This window comes from Parambassis ranga, chromosome 5 (genome assembly GCF_900634625.1).
Source record: "Parambassis ranga chromosome 5, fParRan2.1, whole genome shotgun sequence".
NCBI classification, from domain to species: domain Eukaryota; kingdom Metazoa; phylum Chordata; class Actinopteri; family Ambassidae; genus Parambassis; species Parambassis ranga.
Genome location: NC_041026.1, coordinates 28,883,645 through 28,900,572, shown reverse-complemented (window position 1 = coordinate 28,900,572; position 16,928 = coordinate 28,883,645). Strand labels below are relative to the sequence as shown.

General features: G+C 41.6%; 1 protein-coding gene across 3 annotated transcripts in view; it reads left to right on the top strand.

Moving 5' to 3' along the window:
* The first annotated feature begins 5,342 nt into the window (after positions 1 to 5,342).
* Positions 5,343 to 16,928, top strand: part of sox13 (SRY-box transcription factor 13) — a 39,107-nt gene continuing 27,521 nt past the window's right edge. For all 3 annotated transcript variants that reach the window (XM_028406964.1, XM_028406963.1, XM_028406961.1), the window contains exon 1: positions 5,343 to 5,391. The gene's annotated coding sequence lies outside the window, so the exon portion shown is untranslated. The remainder of the gene's footprint in view (positions 5,392 to 16,928) is intronic.

Genomic DNA, 16,928 nt, shown 5'->3' with positions numbered 1-16,928 from the left:
CCTCCAAGAGGTGGATCGAGATCTAGCTTGTGAGAATCGCGTTGGTCAGACTGAGAAAATATCCGGATATATCCAGATACGGCCCGAATCCCGCTCTAGCTGGCTTGATTTCCCCAGTGTGAACGGGGCCTTACTGGCATGAAGAATTGAGGCAAGTGTTGGTTAAGCTACACCTAGCTGAAAGGGAGTGCCTAGACCAGCTGAGACCACACCGTACATAGACATCTTGGAATGATGTCGTAGCTCATAAATCCCTAATAATCTATTATCACCTCTACCACAATGTTGCAACTTAAATAACAAAAAACAAACAAACAAAAAAGTAAAAAAAAAAAATATGTATAAAAAATAACTGAAATAACTACTAAACTAAACTAATGTATTCAGACAGCTGTGGACATATTCAGACATCAGCTGTGGGATCTGCAAATCCTGCACAACTGTATTTTATATCTCCAAATATTCCAGCTTGTTAAGCTTGTTAATATTGAACAAAAACGTGTTGTTTGTTGGTATTAAAAGATGAAAAAAAAACAAAAAAAACATACATTTGGGGAAAATGCTCAAAAATTCTGTTTTGTATGTGAAACAAAAAGCTTTTCCACACAAAGATACTGGGGTTAACTTTTTCAAAATGTGCTATTTATTTATTTTTATACCGAGCAGGTCAATTGTAGAACTCTCCATGGTGTTATTTTGGTAGAACAGACATTCGCTGTGTATGAAGGACTGTTGCTATGGATTCTGTTCTGCTGTCTGTGGAGGATCTGATCGCTCTTCAACTCTTGAACTTTCTTGAAGTACCAAGAAAAGCATTCTGGTGAATTTGACCTAAAATCAATAGTTTATTAATACTGATTGATTTCTGGTGTATGTAGCATAGTTATAATGGGGATAATGTGCAGTGACTTAATTCATATTAATTAAAATTGACAATTGGCAATTATTGCAATTCATGTGTGAAATCTGTTTTTCTCTCTTTAACAAAAATAAACATGTACAAAATCCTTCACCATTGTTAAAATCAAATAGAAGTGAATGTAAATAAGGCTAATCAAAATAATAATTAACTCTTTAGCTACCTTAAAAGTTGTCTGTCATTATAAAGGTGCAGCAGACTGAGCTGTAGCTCACAGTGAACAGGTTGGACATGGATATGAGAGAGGCTGTGAACTGATGAGGATTAAGCAATCAATAGTCATCAACAGTGTGCTCACTCTGTGTGTGTAAATATGACAAGGAAAGCATTGACAGATTATCCCTCCCTCGCTTCCTTGATACAGTCTTTGTTTTGGTCTTCCTCTCTCTCTCTCTCTCTCTCTCTCTCTCTCTCTCTCTCTGTCCCCACCTGGAAATCAGTCCCTCTCCCTTTAAGTGGGAGGTGAACTGCAGGGCGCTGCGGACGGTGAGTGTTGGAAACCCAGACCAGTAGATAGAAAGTCACCGGTAGTGAGTGAGTGAGTGCGCTCAGTGTCTCCAAAACATTTACGCACCGCAGCAGCAGCAGAGGCAGCAGACTGTGTGGTGTCCTCCGCGTCGTCATCTTACCACCACCAACAACAATAACATCATCAACAACAACAAGAACCGGCTCTCCGCACTCTGAAGGACCCAGGAGCAGAAGTCTGCGCACGTACCGAGCAGCTTCTGTCCCAAAACCACCGTGCTTTGCATGCGGTGAGCAATTAAAGCGGGAGAAGAAGAGGAGGAGGACGGAAGTTTTTTTTTCTGTCTCTCTCTCTCTTGCAGGGCGCACCGGGACTGGTGAGTGGAATCATTTCATACTCGGCTTTAAAAAAAACTTCTTAAAGTCACTTAAACCCCAGCAGTGAACTTCCTCTCCTCTCTCTTCTTTTAATCTCTCTCTCTTGTCTGACATCTTTATGTCATTGTGATACGTAGTTATATGTGGTGGTGGTGGTGGTGATGTCAGTTCTTGTTGGCAGATGCAAATGAGCGGATATCAGCAGGTACACCGAGAATAGGTACAGATGTCAACATTTTAGCAAAGGCTTCAACACCCTCCCGCTTTAGCTGCTTTGTTAAAGTTTTGTCAGTGAATAATTAGAGATGTGTGAGTGGTACATGACATAAGATTTAGTTTTCCATAGGTGAGGAGAAAAAGTTAAAGCCTGGGGAGCTTTGTGTTGTCTGCGGCCCCACTACTGGTCCTCAGGGGTCCCCACAGATCAGGGGGACCAGTTCAGAGGTGACATGCAAAGTGTGTAAAAGCTTGTGGGCGTTGTGCCACAGCACGGGGTCACACTGAGCAGTAAAGTTGTGTATTTGTATGTAAGTGTGTGTGTGTGTGTTCGTCTTTACAGTGGCTGACTGCACACAAAGCTGTCCATCAGTGGGGAGTCCCTGACCTTTCTTTCTGTCAATCTCCTTGCTTTCCTCATTTGCTCCTCAGTCCCATCCTCACACCCCTCCCTCCCTGCACTGCCTCTCTTTCTCCTTTTCTTTTCTTTTCCTGACAGTAATGTTGCATCTCCGCTCATTCCTCGATCTCACAGGACGGAGCGGTGGTGTAAATGTTAAGCAAAGAGTCTGTCTATCAGCACACACAGTGTGTGCACATTATATACCTCTCCTGTCTGTCTGACACACACACACAAACATGGGAGATAATCTCGAGGAGTGGTTTGGCATTTCACCCTTCACCCCCACCCACCCCCCACTCTTGTCTTTTTGCTTGCTTTGTCTTCTCAGGTGAATGGGTTCATGCAGGGGGAAAGGTGACCTGCGCGCTCATTCTGTCTCCTTCTCATGGATATCCTTGCTTGTGATTGGTCGGCATGGGTCCAATTAAACTATTGGCAACACCTCAAAACTAGATACAGAATGAAGTGTATAGTTTATAACCAACCTGCTCAGAAAAAGTTTCGGCCTTGAGAAGTGCGCTAGAACCACACCATAAAATGCTGCGATTGACAGATTAACAGAGATTGGAGCTGATACAAATCCTGTGCAGTTATGTATAATTCACTATAACACACATCTCCCAGCATTCTGATATAGAAAATAATGGACCGCACATTGTGTTTTTAAATATCTACACTTGTGTTTCCTTATTTCTCTCACATTCACACTTCTAAATTTTTGCATTGTGGTTCCAAATAGAGTTGTCATGTGTGTGTGTGTGTGTGTGTGTGTGTACCATTTCCTATACATCGACGTCTCCATAAGGGCAGCAGAGCAGACAAAGGTTTTTTCCCCTCTCTCCTCCTGACCTCCTATATCCTCTGAGCATTGTTCTCTGAATCCTATTGAAGCAGGAGTCCACAGAGAAACACCACAATAGAGAATAATGGTGTGTCTATTTGTGTGTCTCTGTGTGTGTATTCCTCAGTCTGTGCTTTAACGCTGTGTGAGGCCAAGCCAATCACACAGAACAATGCTGGTTTCGGGGAAACCTTGTGATCTCTTTAAAGAGAACCTTCTGGCTGCATTGTCTCCTTCAGAAGAATGACGAGACGTGTGAATGTTAAAACACTCTGGATAACAAAGTGATAACCACGCTGACTGACGGGCGATGTTTTATCCACACGTCACATCTCCAATGGTTGTGGTAGCCTCACATGCAAAGTCTGAAAGACTTGATGGTCAGCATCTTTCTGTCGTTTATCTTTTCCGGTCCAAATAAATCCAATAAATATCACACATATGTTTATCATATAGAGAGTAATTTTTCCACAAAATTCTCATTTTAATGGTGAATTTAATAACAGATGTCGCAACTTTTCTACTCAGTGCTCTCACACAAAGCCACCACGTCAGGCTTTAGTCTATGTGCTTGTGGCCGAACCACGGCTAGTTAGTACCAATCAGTGACCACTAGAACCAGCATGCTAACTGCTACTTGTTAGCTTAAAAGGAACTTTTGTCAGCTTGTGTTGAATTGCTGATTGGTTGAAATTTGTGATTGATGGTGACTGACACGGTTTACCCAATCACATGCTGTGTTTTCTTTGGAGCTGATGCCACTGAGGTAGATATGGTGGATATATATGTGGATGTATATACTTATCCAAAACGTGTTAATGTCATGTTTATTTCTACTGTGAAGTTGGACATTTTAACAATGGAGGTATGAGGGACTGAGTCACTTTTAGAGCCACCCTCCAGAGGTCAGGGAGGGAACTGCAGTTTTCCCTTCTCAGCTGCATGATGTGATATGTGATATTGAGGTGGGAATCAGTATATATGTGGCATGAATTTCACAGTTTTCCCTGACAATCATCCCCCCCCCCCAACAAAAGTCATATAAGGTAACGTTTCCTATAGAACAGGCCTATACATTGTTCTTTTATTAAACAAACTAAATATCCTTATGTTTTTTTACTTATTTGCATAACACTATGACACACACACAGACACGTATGCGCACATACAGGTGAGCACACTCCCTCCAGCAGATAGAAAGCTAAGCTAATGGTAGTGTTGCCAGACACCCCGATCCAAAGATGGGCTTCATGTGATCCTCACTGTCTGTGATCAGACCACTGGTTTTGTTGATTCTGTGCTACTCTGTAAAAAAAAATGGCAGCATAGCAGGCACGATCTAAAAATGAATATCGTTAAAATACGTCATGTTTTTCTACGATGAAGAAATGTGCGGTTACCGGTTTATTATCCTCAAAGATTGTGTTCAGTTTTATAATCTCCCCATATAAAGTTTCTGAAGTCATGTTTCTGCTGAGGCCTCTCTGGATAAGTGCTTCTCTTGTGTTCCTCGCTGTAAAAAGTGGAGATTATTCCGCTCCATTCTTCACTGCGTCCCTGATAAAAACGTGATATTGCAGTCAGGCTCTGCACCTCACAGCGTCCTTTTATGCATTTATCTCTGGCCAGCCATCATGACCCGTGAACGTGTACTCTTTAATGATTCTGTACATCACTACCACAAAGGGACGATTCTAGTACATTTAGCGTGTAAGTGCTGCTGAAAATAAAGCTTTTGACAGAAATGCTAAGTTTTTTGGTGAACCCTTTAAGTGTCAAGGCACACCTTTCAGTCCTTTTGAGGCAAACAGGGTGAGAACAAGCAATTAATTATAAGTGAGATGTTAAACGTCTCAGGAGGAGCTGTGAGAATTCACGTCTTTGTCAATGAAAGGTGGAAAGGTTCCTTGATTGCTTTATCTTTGTGGAACTTTGAAAAAAAACACTTTCCACCTGTTGCTTTGGTAGAGGAAGTAAAAAAAAGAATTGTACAGACTTAAGAGGAAACACACACACACACACACACACACACATGGTGTCTCATGCTGGGCGGGTGATAAAGTGCAAGTTTAAAAACTGGTGATGGTCCACTTTCAGAGACACACAGAGACAACAGCAGCTGCACACACACACACAGACACACATACCTGTACGCACATCTTCAAGGTAAGAATGAACAAAAATGTTGCTTGCTCTAAAGGTTAAGCATCTTGTAGCTTTTCATGAGGCACTGTGTGTGTGTGTGTGTTTCCCAGCTTAACTTAAATACATTGTGTGCGATGCATGTCATTCATTTAAACTGTGCAACAGCTGTGCTTTGAATGCCTGTGTACTCTGTCATAAGCTCATAACAAGTCAGCAAAAGAAAGAACAGAAGCGTTCTTGAACGCTGCCCTGCGTTACTCATGCTACTTTTTTAAAACGCTTTTCTAATCCCTTTCTGATTTTTTTTTTTTACTGTGTGAGTGCACGCCTGCACTGAATGTCATTTACACGCGGTGTCAATGTTACAAGCTCCTACAGGACTTTAAGGTGTGTTTTTGTAAATGTAGGGAAGCTTTTTGTTGGGAAGTATGTGGTGAGATTTAAGCACCATAACTACAAGGTTCTTTTGTGCTCACTGTTCCCATAATGCTCGTCACATAACGGCCTCGCATTGTTCAGCGAGCGTGGGGAACGTGAATGAGCAGGTTTATATGCATTAAAAATTGTAAAACAAGTGATTTTAATGTGACAAATGCACACAGAATCCTCAATGACTAAAAAAAAAAAGCCGTTCAACAACTTTTACTACATTCTCCGTGTTAACCATCAGTTTTGCATCACCATCAGAGAAGCTCATGCCAACAGATGTTATTCTGTCTACTGTTTCCAGCCAATTTGTTTATTTCTGCGATGATCGAGAGAATTCACAAACACTCTATTGATACACGAGCTCTGCATGCACAAATAAAAAAACAGCAGTTTCCTGGTTCATTTACATGACTTTCTACCCCCCCCCATCTCACAACAACGATGCTCCGTTGTCATGCGAAAGCTTCATTTTTTTTTTTAAAGCACATATAGCTGTTTGTTTTGTGTGTTTGCATGTGTGTACTGTCATTTGCAAATGACCAAAGACCGTTTGTTTTGCTCCACAGTGACTGACTGCTGTATGATTTGCATTTCCTTTCAAAACCAATGAAATCTAAAGCGACAGTAGGCCATTATGTCTCCGTTTTGTATAAGCTGCTCGCTTGTTTGACTTTGTGGTGCGTAAGAATGCTTAGCTATAATATCACTGTATGACTTTTCATTTAAAAAACGGTCTCTGGCAGCGTCTTCTGCAGTGATGTGAGTGACATGCAGTTAAAAATCATGTTTGCAAAAGAGCTCAGAGGATGTATCAGCAGGGGTTTTTTTTGCATTTTATCTTACAATTGCCACAGACGGACATGTTTAACTTTTTGAAAATCATACACTCTGTTTCACGTCCTGTGCAGCAAGTGGCATGCTTTTCTCTATTTAAATAACAGGGGATCGACTTATAAAGTGCATGTTTTCCTGCAGCTCCTAATTCTTAAAATGCTTCTGTTGCCTGTTGTTCCTCTGTGGTCAGATAATTTCTTTGCATGTTTGAATTCTGTTTCATGTGTCACGAATTTTTATCTTTGGCCCAAGTGTTACACAATTGAAGGAGAAACCACCCAGATAAATCTCCGTATGTGGCATTTAAGCACTTTATCAGCCTGTCACCTCCAAAACAAAGACCCTTGCAGGCTGTGAAGAATGGTGAACTTACCCCTCTATGCTACAACTTTCAATGAAAGATGCCAAAATGTATATTTAACAAAAAATATATATAATTAGCTACATGGACACTAATGCTGCTGTAGTGTCGTACGATGAGGAAATACAACTATAAGTGTATCTTGTGAGGCTGCTGGATTCATGATCCTACAAACTCACACAAGCCAGGCTGCAATCATCTATGTTTGTACCAATCTCTGTGTTTTATGGCCTTTCTACACTGTGCGATTTTTAGCGAACTTATAAGGCTATTGCATGACACACTATGCGACGTGAATCAAATAAACTTTGGTATGATCGCCAAGTTTGATGCATGCACATTGTACGATGACCATTTACTGAATCACAGGCGATCACAGGTTACATCGTACGTCAACATGCGAGGAGGAGGAAGACGTAGATGTGGAGTGACAGGTTGTAGCAGCTGTGACACTGTGAGACAGTCATCCTAAATTTCTGACACGGCTAGAATTTTATCTCAGCTTTGGTTGCAAGACGCTGACAACGGCTGTTGTGGAACCTTTCTCACAGTGCAACGTAAGACCACCAATTTAGAGCCACGACCAAAGATATCTCCACGATTCTCCTACGATGCTCGTTTTTCATCTGCGACAGCCCAAAATCGCACAGTGTAAACCGGGCATTGGATACAATGACTCTCTCTCTCTCTCTGGACATGCTAACTGCTACTTGCTAGATTCCAAAGATCCTTTTTTTGCGCTGTGATCATGCATGCATATATGGAGTCTGTGTTACATTTGTGCACACTGAATAGACATCTACAAGATAGTGGGCAAGTTTGCACAGATGCAAAATACATGGTGGCTTTATTGAGTCTCATACTGCTACGGTATTATAGCCCATTTTCCTTGAAGATAAATCCAGCTTTTCAGGCTTGTGTGAGAAGAAACTTTCTATGAAAGCAAAGTATGCTTGTGGTAATAGTTGTATATGGACATGCTAGCTTCCAAAGATCCCAGTGGCCTGTTGTGAGCATTTTGTTAAAGTCTATGATAGACAATAACAGCATGGATGTGTGTATGTTCTTACTGTTGTTCCCTAAAGTGTACCTGGAGGTTGTGTTCCGTCCCTGCACACTATACTAGTTCTAGTTTGTGCATACATACAGAACTGATTGTATGTGGATGATGGTCCGACTGGTTCATATTTGTGTCAGTGACTCAAAGCAGAATTTCTGTGTCCATGAGATAACTGCAGATATCACAGATGCGTATATGTTCTTATTATTGTTCCCTAAAGTCCGCTTTCCACTCATGCCACTGGCATGAATGGTAAAAGTTGGTGGCTGAGTGGACTTCCCATTCACCCTGTGATGTTGACATTAACATCATGTGGACACACGTGATGCTTATAAGGTAATATACATACAGAGAAAGTTCATTTTGACGTTTTAACGTAATTAAAAAAAACTAAGTGCTTTTCATTGTGTATGTTCATTGTATCATTACATTATTACTTGCCCTTTTTCATGTCTGCCTCATGACTAGGCTTTCCTGTTTGAATAGACTCTCTATAAGCCTTGACATAAGAGTCGGTGGAGCATGCCTTGATTTTTCTGCATTTGCTCCTCTTGTGTTTTCCTATTTTCAGACTTTCTACACAGAGGTATCAGGTCCGTGGGCCAGGCCAGTCATTACGGCCGACAGCTACCAACTTCAGACATGGTCTCCTGCTTATTGGAGCTGGTTAAGACCTATGGCACTAAGTTGTTTGTAGCATAAAGCGGTGATACTTGTGATACACACACACACACTCATCCACACACACAAACACACACACATGCGTGCGTATACACACATGCTGAAAAGACCTCCTGTGGTGTCTCAATGCTAAGACGAACAGGCCCTCCGTAGAATCACCTGTTGTGCTCCTACTGCTCAAAGGTGTTGCCATAGTAACAGAGCCCTGGCCCCTTGGTCTATAAGACCCTCAGCAAATATAGACCCCCCACCACTGCCTCCACCATGACCATTACAAACTGCTGACGACACACACACACACATACGTTATGCACATGTGGGTGCTCTCAAGAAGCAGCAGTAAATGGAGTGAGGATATAAAGTGTGCCGGACTAAAGGAGAGAGCACATTGTGAGAGTCGGGCCCCTTTTGTCTGAGCTAGCCTGAAGGAGCAGGGGGTGGAAAAGGGAGTGGGGGTGGGGGGGGGCTTTGTAAAGGAAAAGAAAAAAAGTGGCCTTCATACACATCCTTTCTTCCCTTTCTCTTGTTCTATCTCTTTATTGGAAGTGTGTTTTGTCTTCTCCCCCTCCTCCTCCTCCTCTCTGATAAATGCCACAGTAGCCTTTCGCTGGTCGCCACAATAGACGACCTGTTTCGGAGAAACGCAAGGGGTAGAGAGAGAGAGAGAGAGGGATGAGAGGGAGGCATGAAAAGGAAAAAAATGGCTGCTTTTTAACCTGTGCTTCTGAAAAGCAGAAGAATAAAAGCGCTGTGACTAAAGCCAGAGTCCTGTTCTCCCCTCTTTTCTCTCTTCTCTGTGTCTTTGAGGGCGCAGTTGTGTCATCAGCCTATTTATACATCTTATTTAGAAAGCTTTTGAGAGGAGAGAGAGAGAGAGAGAGAGAGAGAGGCCCATGAAGTGTGTTAAACAGGATTTAAACACCAAACACTTGTTATGTTAGTTTCACACAATGTTGATCATAATGTAGCCGAGACATACAGTCTCTTAAAGGTCAGCAGGTACAAACTGTACATTTCTGACTGTGTGAATGTCTCACTGTGAAAGAAAATGTATCAAGAAGAAAGGTTCACTTAATAAAAATGTTAAATATCATAACTAATCCATTGACTGACCACCATTAAAAAGCACTGTTAAATACATGCTAGCCTGCAGAGGCGCATATAAAAGAGTTAGCTCACCACTGTGGGAGGTTTGATAGTTGTTGTCTCCGACCTGTTCAGGTTCCTAGCTCTGAAATGTCTTACTTTACGTGACAGCAGCAACCACCCCCCCCCCCCCCATGTTATTGTTGTGTAGTGGCAAAGCCAGAAATTCAGGTTCAGCTTACACTGTTTGATTAACACAGTAATAGAAATAACAATTACTTATAATAGTGCTAATTTAAAAGACAACACAATAATTGTGAATTGTTTGAACCACAATAATAAGATAAGATCTGAATGGGGAACAGCTTTGTTGGACTGACTTGAACCTTGGGCTACCTCCTCTTCCACACCAGTACGATCATATATGTTTCGTTAGCATAATGTTGTGCAATACATCCATATGTTCAGTTAGCATAAACATAACCATGTCTTGTATGTCTGATGTGTTATTGACGAAAGACCAATAAGAATATATGTTCTTTCTTTCAAAGGAGGAAACATGTCGCCGGTCACTTCAGGGCGCTTCCGTGTTGCTCTAGTCATCAGTGTGCTTTAGTGCAGTAACCACGGTCATTTGTCAGCAGTTAGCCAGCTTTTATTAGTGGGTTTTAGTGTTAAAAGTGTATGCGCCAGTGCAATATTTGTGTAGTTTTGTTGTTTGCTGTACTGTGGTAAAAGTATAAGTCATTGCAGTTTTGTAAAGGGTGTGTTTTTTGGCAGGCATAAACTACATTTTGCAGTAAGTTATCCTGTTGTTTTTGCACAACAGCCCCCCTGCCTTTAAAATGGGTCCTTGTACAATAACTGATGGATCTGTCTTGCTGACACTAAAAGACTTAATTCACAAACAGCCTGAGCTTGAAAGCACAGCATTAGAACAGCATTGTGAACTTCAAACTGCGCACTTACCTCAACACACATATCTGTCGACTGAACTCCTGTGCTCTTTCTTGACATCACTTTAAAAGTCCTTGTTTTTTTTCTGTGCTTGTAAAAAAACTCACAGAGAATTCTGACAAAAGAAGAGTTAGTATTCACACAGCAGTTTGACAGTGTTGCTATATTTTACTTTGTAAATACATGCCGTGCCAATAATAAGCTGTGGATACACTGTTTAAACAGTGAGCTAAGTCCCAGAGTTTTGGAGCATTTGACCATGTAATTACTAGGGTTTGTGGTGTTGTGTCTGCTTGGTTAAAAGAGAAACAAGAAGCATCTTACTTATCATATTTGCAGACGCTCAACCACACTGCACAGAGATGAATAAGAGAAACCACAACCCTCCACACTGTCACTCAATAGAACACAGAGGAAAGTGACTGATTAACATTTCATATTTAAACAGGTTTGACTGTAAAGTAAAGCTGAAAACATTCATTCCCACTTTAATGAAGGACCTGTAGCAGATTGTATGTATTCAAAAAAAACACCGACTGTGATCACATGACGAAAGCCTTAGGGTTTTATTTAAGAAAACACGCCTATCTTTGTGGTCTGGAATGAGTCATATGCAGCGTGTACATTCAGAGGCCCGTTTAAATTATTAGCAGAGATAATATTGAAAAGCAGTTTGGGTGCAGATCATCCATGTGATCAACTGTCAAACAAACCTTGCAGGTTTGTAGTTTATATTGTTAGTACCTTTCAAAAGCTGCACAATGTACAGCCAACAATTAAAGTAAAATAAGACATTTAACCTAAGTAGTACAGTGGATTTTGGAACATTCCACCAACACACCAACTCTTTCACATTACCTGCTTTCTATAAGGCCCTGCCCACACGGAGACGAGAGCTGGTGTTTCCGCACAAGTTTTTCTCTTTTTTTCTCTCTCACTACATTTGGGGGCTTTCCAAACTTTTTTAAATCTAAAGCAACTAGTGACTCTCTCATTTGGAGTGAGGCTACTGTCCTCGACAAGCAGCGACCGTGAGCTCCTCCCCCGCCTCAAAACACTTACAGCCGGTCAGTCTCTGTAGCTTCACGCAGCAGGTTCAGCTGCAGGCAGAGCAGAGAGACACCACTCTGCGTCCAATCGTGCGCAAAGCTGCCGCTGGTCCCGTCAATGCTTACAGAGCGGGATGTAAATAGCATATTTCAATGGCAAAAATAAAAAGAAAACCACGGACATCAGCACCGTTAGCTTAGCCTACCGTAGCCATAGAGTTCAGGCTATCCAACTAGCATGTCGTTCTCTGTCCGAAGGTGGGAGTATGTGCGCACACGTGTCTCTGTGTGTGTGTTTGTCTGCGCATGTGTCTGTGTGTGTACACGCATCGTGCCTCTGTGCGCAGACAGCAGCGGTGAATTGTAAACGCACAGCCACACAGAGACAGAAATGACATGCTGCCGTGCAAATAAGATAAATAACATGAGCTGTTTAGTTTGTTTAATAAAAGAACAAGGTGTATTGTATTGGCGTCGTATAGGAAAGGTTATCTTAAATGGTTTCTGTTATGATCTGGTGCTATATAGAAATGAAAAAGAAATGAAATTGACTTGACCTGATACAATTGATGGGGGAAACACTGAACTGATTCTTAAATATGGTAAATGTTGGATATTTAGGACATATATTTTGTGCTCATCTATGGTATTTCCAGAGTGTTAAAAGTAGAAAAATCCTCAACTGTGAACCGAACCAAACAAAAACCGTGACATCAGAACCTTGATACGAACTGAACCGTGGATTTAGTGAACCGTTCCACCCCTAGTTATTATAGATGTTTTAAGGGCTGTAAAACCCCTCACTACACACTTCATACACCTTTCTCAGACAGGCGATAACATTCTCACACTTTCCTCTCTTGTTTAAACACTCTCAAAGTTCAAACCTTCATAAAAAAATAAGTCCACTATTATAGAATGAAACCAAAGATCAAAACCTGTTTCCAGTACATAATCTGCACTGTACAGGAGACACGACCCAGAGGAGAGTGATGGTTGCTATAGTGTTTTTATATTATTTATTATTTATAATATAACAATGCAGGTTGGAGGGTGAGTTCTTGCAGAGGGCCCTGACAGATTAGATTTGCCACATAGCTATAGCTGGCCAGGCCAGTATGAGACACTGTGCATAAAAACTTGATTCACATTTGTGAATGAAATGAGATTCATGGTTTTTTGGACTGATTATTTGAGCAGAACATTTGTTATAATGCCACCAAAGAATATTAGTAATCACATATCAAATCTTGGCCAAACACAAGTGCTGTATCACATCTCTGCTGCTGGTGATACAGATTCGTCTTTCTCTGTTTGACACATTTTTGTCAGCTGCTACTTGTGCTTTAACACTTTGCAATGTGCTGATGTGTTCTTGTTTTCAAAATTACCCCTGACACATGACTTATTTCCTTATATTCAATTACAAATAGCACGATTTTACAGGATGAGGAAAAAAAAGTGTTCCACAGCATTAGTGGAATTTTGGGAAATTCTTTCATTCATTGTTGCTTCATTTCCTCGAGTTTGACCTCTAAGTTTATTGCATCAGTGGGTATGAGGTGAATATTAGATGAGTAGAGATGTGTTGGAGTATGTGTGTGTGTGTCGTGGGCGGGCCTCTGAGGGGCAGTCCCCTGAACTACGAGAGAAAGAGGAGTAAAATGTAGTCTTTGTAATGTCTCTATCACTCAATCTGAGTCCTGGAGTTTCCAACACTGCTGATGAACTGACCAGCAGTCACAAAACAACAGCATGCTATTATAGACACACAATCAGGGGAAGATATTAAAAAAAGAACACACACACATACACAACAAACTGAGAAACCTGTATGTGTATTCTTGATGAGCTTTTTCTTTGGACTCTGCCACTGTGGTTCAGTACCCTTGACATCAAAAGGCCAGGAGAACAGAGGAAGAGAGGGGAAGAAAGAAGAGAGCCAGCCTTTTGTGTCTTCAGTCCTGAGAGCTCATTCTCTAATGAGGACCAGTCAGAAACGCAAGGAAGCTTTGTTCAAGAGCTGTGTGTGTGTGTGTTCCTGCTGCTGCTGTGTGTGTGTGTTTGGATGTCTTACAACCTCTCCAACACACACACAAAAGTAAAACAATAATTCAGAACATACACTCACAATTCTTTGCCATCTTATCAGTCAGCTAAGTGTGTTCAGTAGGAAGACCTTGAAATTTCATTGAAAAGCTGCTTTTGAACTTTTCAGTCAGGTAGGGGTAAATAAAAGTAAAACTCGGAAAAGCAAACAAACACAGCCTGTAAAGGTGTGTTCAACCCAGTACAAGTTTATAATTTTGGTGAAAACTTGTGTGTGTTTTAGAGGTCACTTACAGAGGGGAGGCTTATTGTCAGCAGAGATGAGATCTTTTTTGCGATGCTGTAATTATGATTTTAATTGTTGTCAGGTTTGGTGTAATTTTATTGAAAGGTTTTTCACAAGGTGACAGTACAGTTAATGTTGTTACAGGTGTTATTCTCACTATGCTGAGGTTAATGGAAGAGGCTCATTCTCCATGGCCCTTTGCTCCTACCAGCTGTTTAACAGAACTGCATTAGTATTGGCTATGGATGCAGCACAGTTTACCGCACATCTGTCTATTCACCTCATCACTCTTCTGTCCTTTCATCCCTTTTCTTAACCCCTCTTTCCATCCACCATATGTAGGACTACTAACTTGGACAGGCACCGCCAAAGTTCTGGTGTATTTGGTGCAAGTGGGCCTTTAATCATAGTGTTTACAATGAGAGTGAGCTGTCAGTCAGCACAAATCTGAATAAAACCCTACTGACAAATCAATCCAACCATATCCCTGCTAGATATTGGCCCTTCACATGTATGAGTATCAGCATACCTGTATACTGGATGTACTTGCTTCAGGTTGTAAAATTGCACACTTGAAGGTTGGTAAACCCAATCATTACCATGTCAAGGATTTCACTCTTCTTGACAGCTGCTTTACCACTCATGCTTATAACATAAGTTTACCATGTTAGCAAGGTAGCTAGCAACTGTTATATTTGGAATATTTCAGCCTCACAAAGTAGCCTGACCAGTCATGCTTGTTCGCTTTGTGAAAATTCGTTCAGTGAAATGGGTCTAGAACCCCTCTCAGAGGGACACGCTTAATGTGATGACTTGCTGCTTGCCTTTTTTCAAAAATGTGTGCAGAATTGCTAATAACACCTTGGATTTTGAAGTTTTCAGTCAATCTTCGGGGGTACCTACTTTACTGCAAGCCGTTCGGATGTCTTTTGTTGATACTAGTCTGGTTGTCGCTCTGTCTAGATCCTCTATCTTACTTCTTGTGTATCACTGCTTACATAAGCTCAGTTTAGATTGGTTAACTCCTAAACTAGACCTAAAATAGAATAAAAACAATGACCTGAATGACTTCTGTGTTGCTTATTCCCCATTATCCACATTATTCTGACCTCACTCTCACCAGTTTCAGCCACACATCCAGGAAATCATAACAGAGGATAAAGCCTGCTTTCTTAGAAAGTAAAGCCTGATGAGCGCTCATATCGCACCGCAAACACACCTGTTGGTTGGTTGGATGTCTGATAGGTATCTGCACTGAGGGCTACCTGTGATAGTGAGATAATTATGCAAATGTGAAAAGGTGGCCTATACGGTGGGATTTGAAGAGGCTCTTTGTACTTCCACTCTGGAGAGGAGAGATGGGGGTTAAGCGTGGGGGGGATTCAGAGGTAAAAGGGGAAGGGATAAACAGATGAGTTAAAAAAAAGACAGGTGTTGCATGCAAAGGTGAGGCAGAGACACCATGACTTATATCAGCTGCTCTGTTCAAGTCGGGGAGGGCTGTTGGATATCTTCACATCTGCTGGACAATACCAGGTCAGTGTAGAGAAGATGAGTGAGCTTTAGAGTTTCATGTTTTACACTCTTAGTTTTTTTTCAATGAACCTTGAATTGAAAGATGCATGTCAGGGGAAACCAATGTAAACGGGTCAGTGATGTTTTATTTTCTGATAAGCCTGAGCCAGGCCCTCTGGGCAGAGTGGCTCGATAGCTGGTGCAGATCGCTGTACTGTTTTATCATCCCTAAGCAAATACTACTAACTGTGAAACATTTCCCCAAACATTTGTTTATGCATTAGTTCACACTTGTCTTAACACGACTGCACAGCAGGTTGGAAACTTACTGTGAGAGCTACCGGGTAAGAAGATTTCTTGCCAAGCGCCTCATGTTCAGGGATAACGTGTGATGAAAATTTGCAAGGATCAGGGTGTGAGTGTGTGTTTTTTTCTGGGTTTGACGGATTGTTGCGCTCCAGCCAGTTTGTGGTGTGTGTGTTTTTGTCTTTGATGTGCTCCCGTGGGGAACCTTCTGCCATTACAGCTGTCAGTCTCAGAGTTGACAATGAGAATGTCTTTATTTGTTTATCACCAAGTAAAGCCTCTTTAGATGTCTAACACTTTATCCTGCTGCTCTCAACTGCTGAGACTGGCTCCAGGCACTCTTCTCTGTGTGTCTCTGTCTATTGTGCACTCTGCTATTCTGCCTCAGGCGCTAGTTGGAAAAGCGACAAGGACCATATAAACCCAACAAGCTGCTCTTGTCAGCGAGGGGGGGGGGGTAGGCAAATAAAATAGCAGCAAGAAAAAGAAAAGAATAAAGAAACAAAAGAAGAAAAGGGAAAACAACAGAAGGGATTTGCAATGCCAATCCTCTGGAGGGGAAATGTTAGGTTTTACATGTTACAACTTGTTAGGTAACTGAAGGGTTTTGTGTGGAGTGATTCCTGTGTCGTGGGAAGTGTAACATTTCAGTTGTTGTCAATGTTCAAAGGAGAGGAGCTGATTTTTATCAAAGGGCAGAGGCATGTTCCCTCGGTCCACCGACATCCCCCGACCCCTTCACGCCTGCTGCCACGCGGCTCACAGAGGGGAAGAGTTGCATTTACTTTATTAATGACATTTAAGTGCAGATAAATTACATGTTCATCCAGGCTAACCTGATGCATCAGACGCTCATCAGTGATCATCCTTTGGAAACAGAACCAGTCAGTGTATCACAAGGTAACATCAACCAATAAGAAACTTTGTTAGCATGTCGGTAGCTAA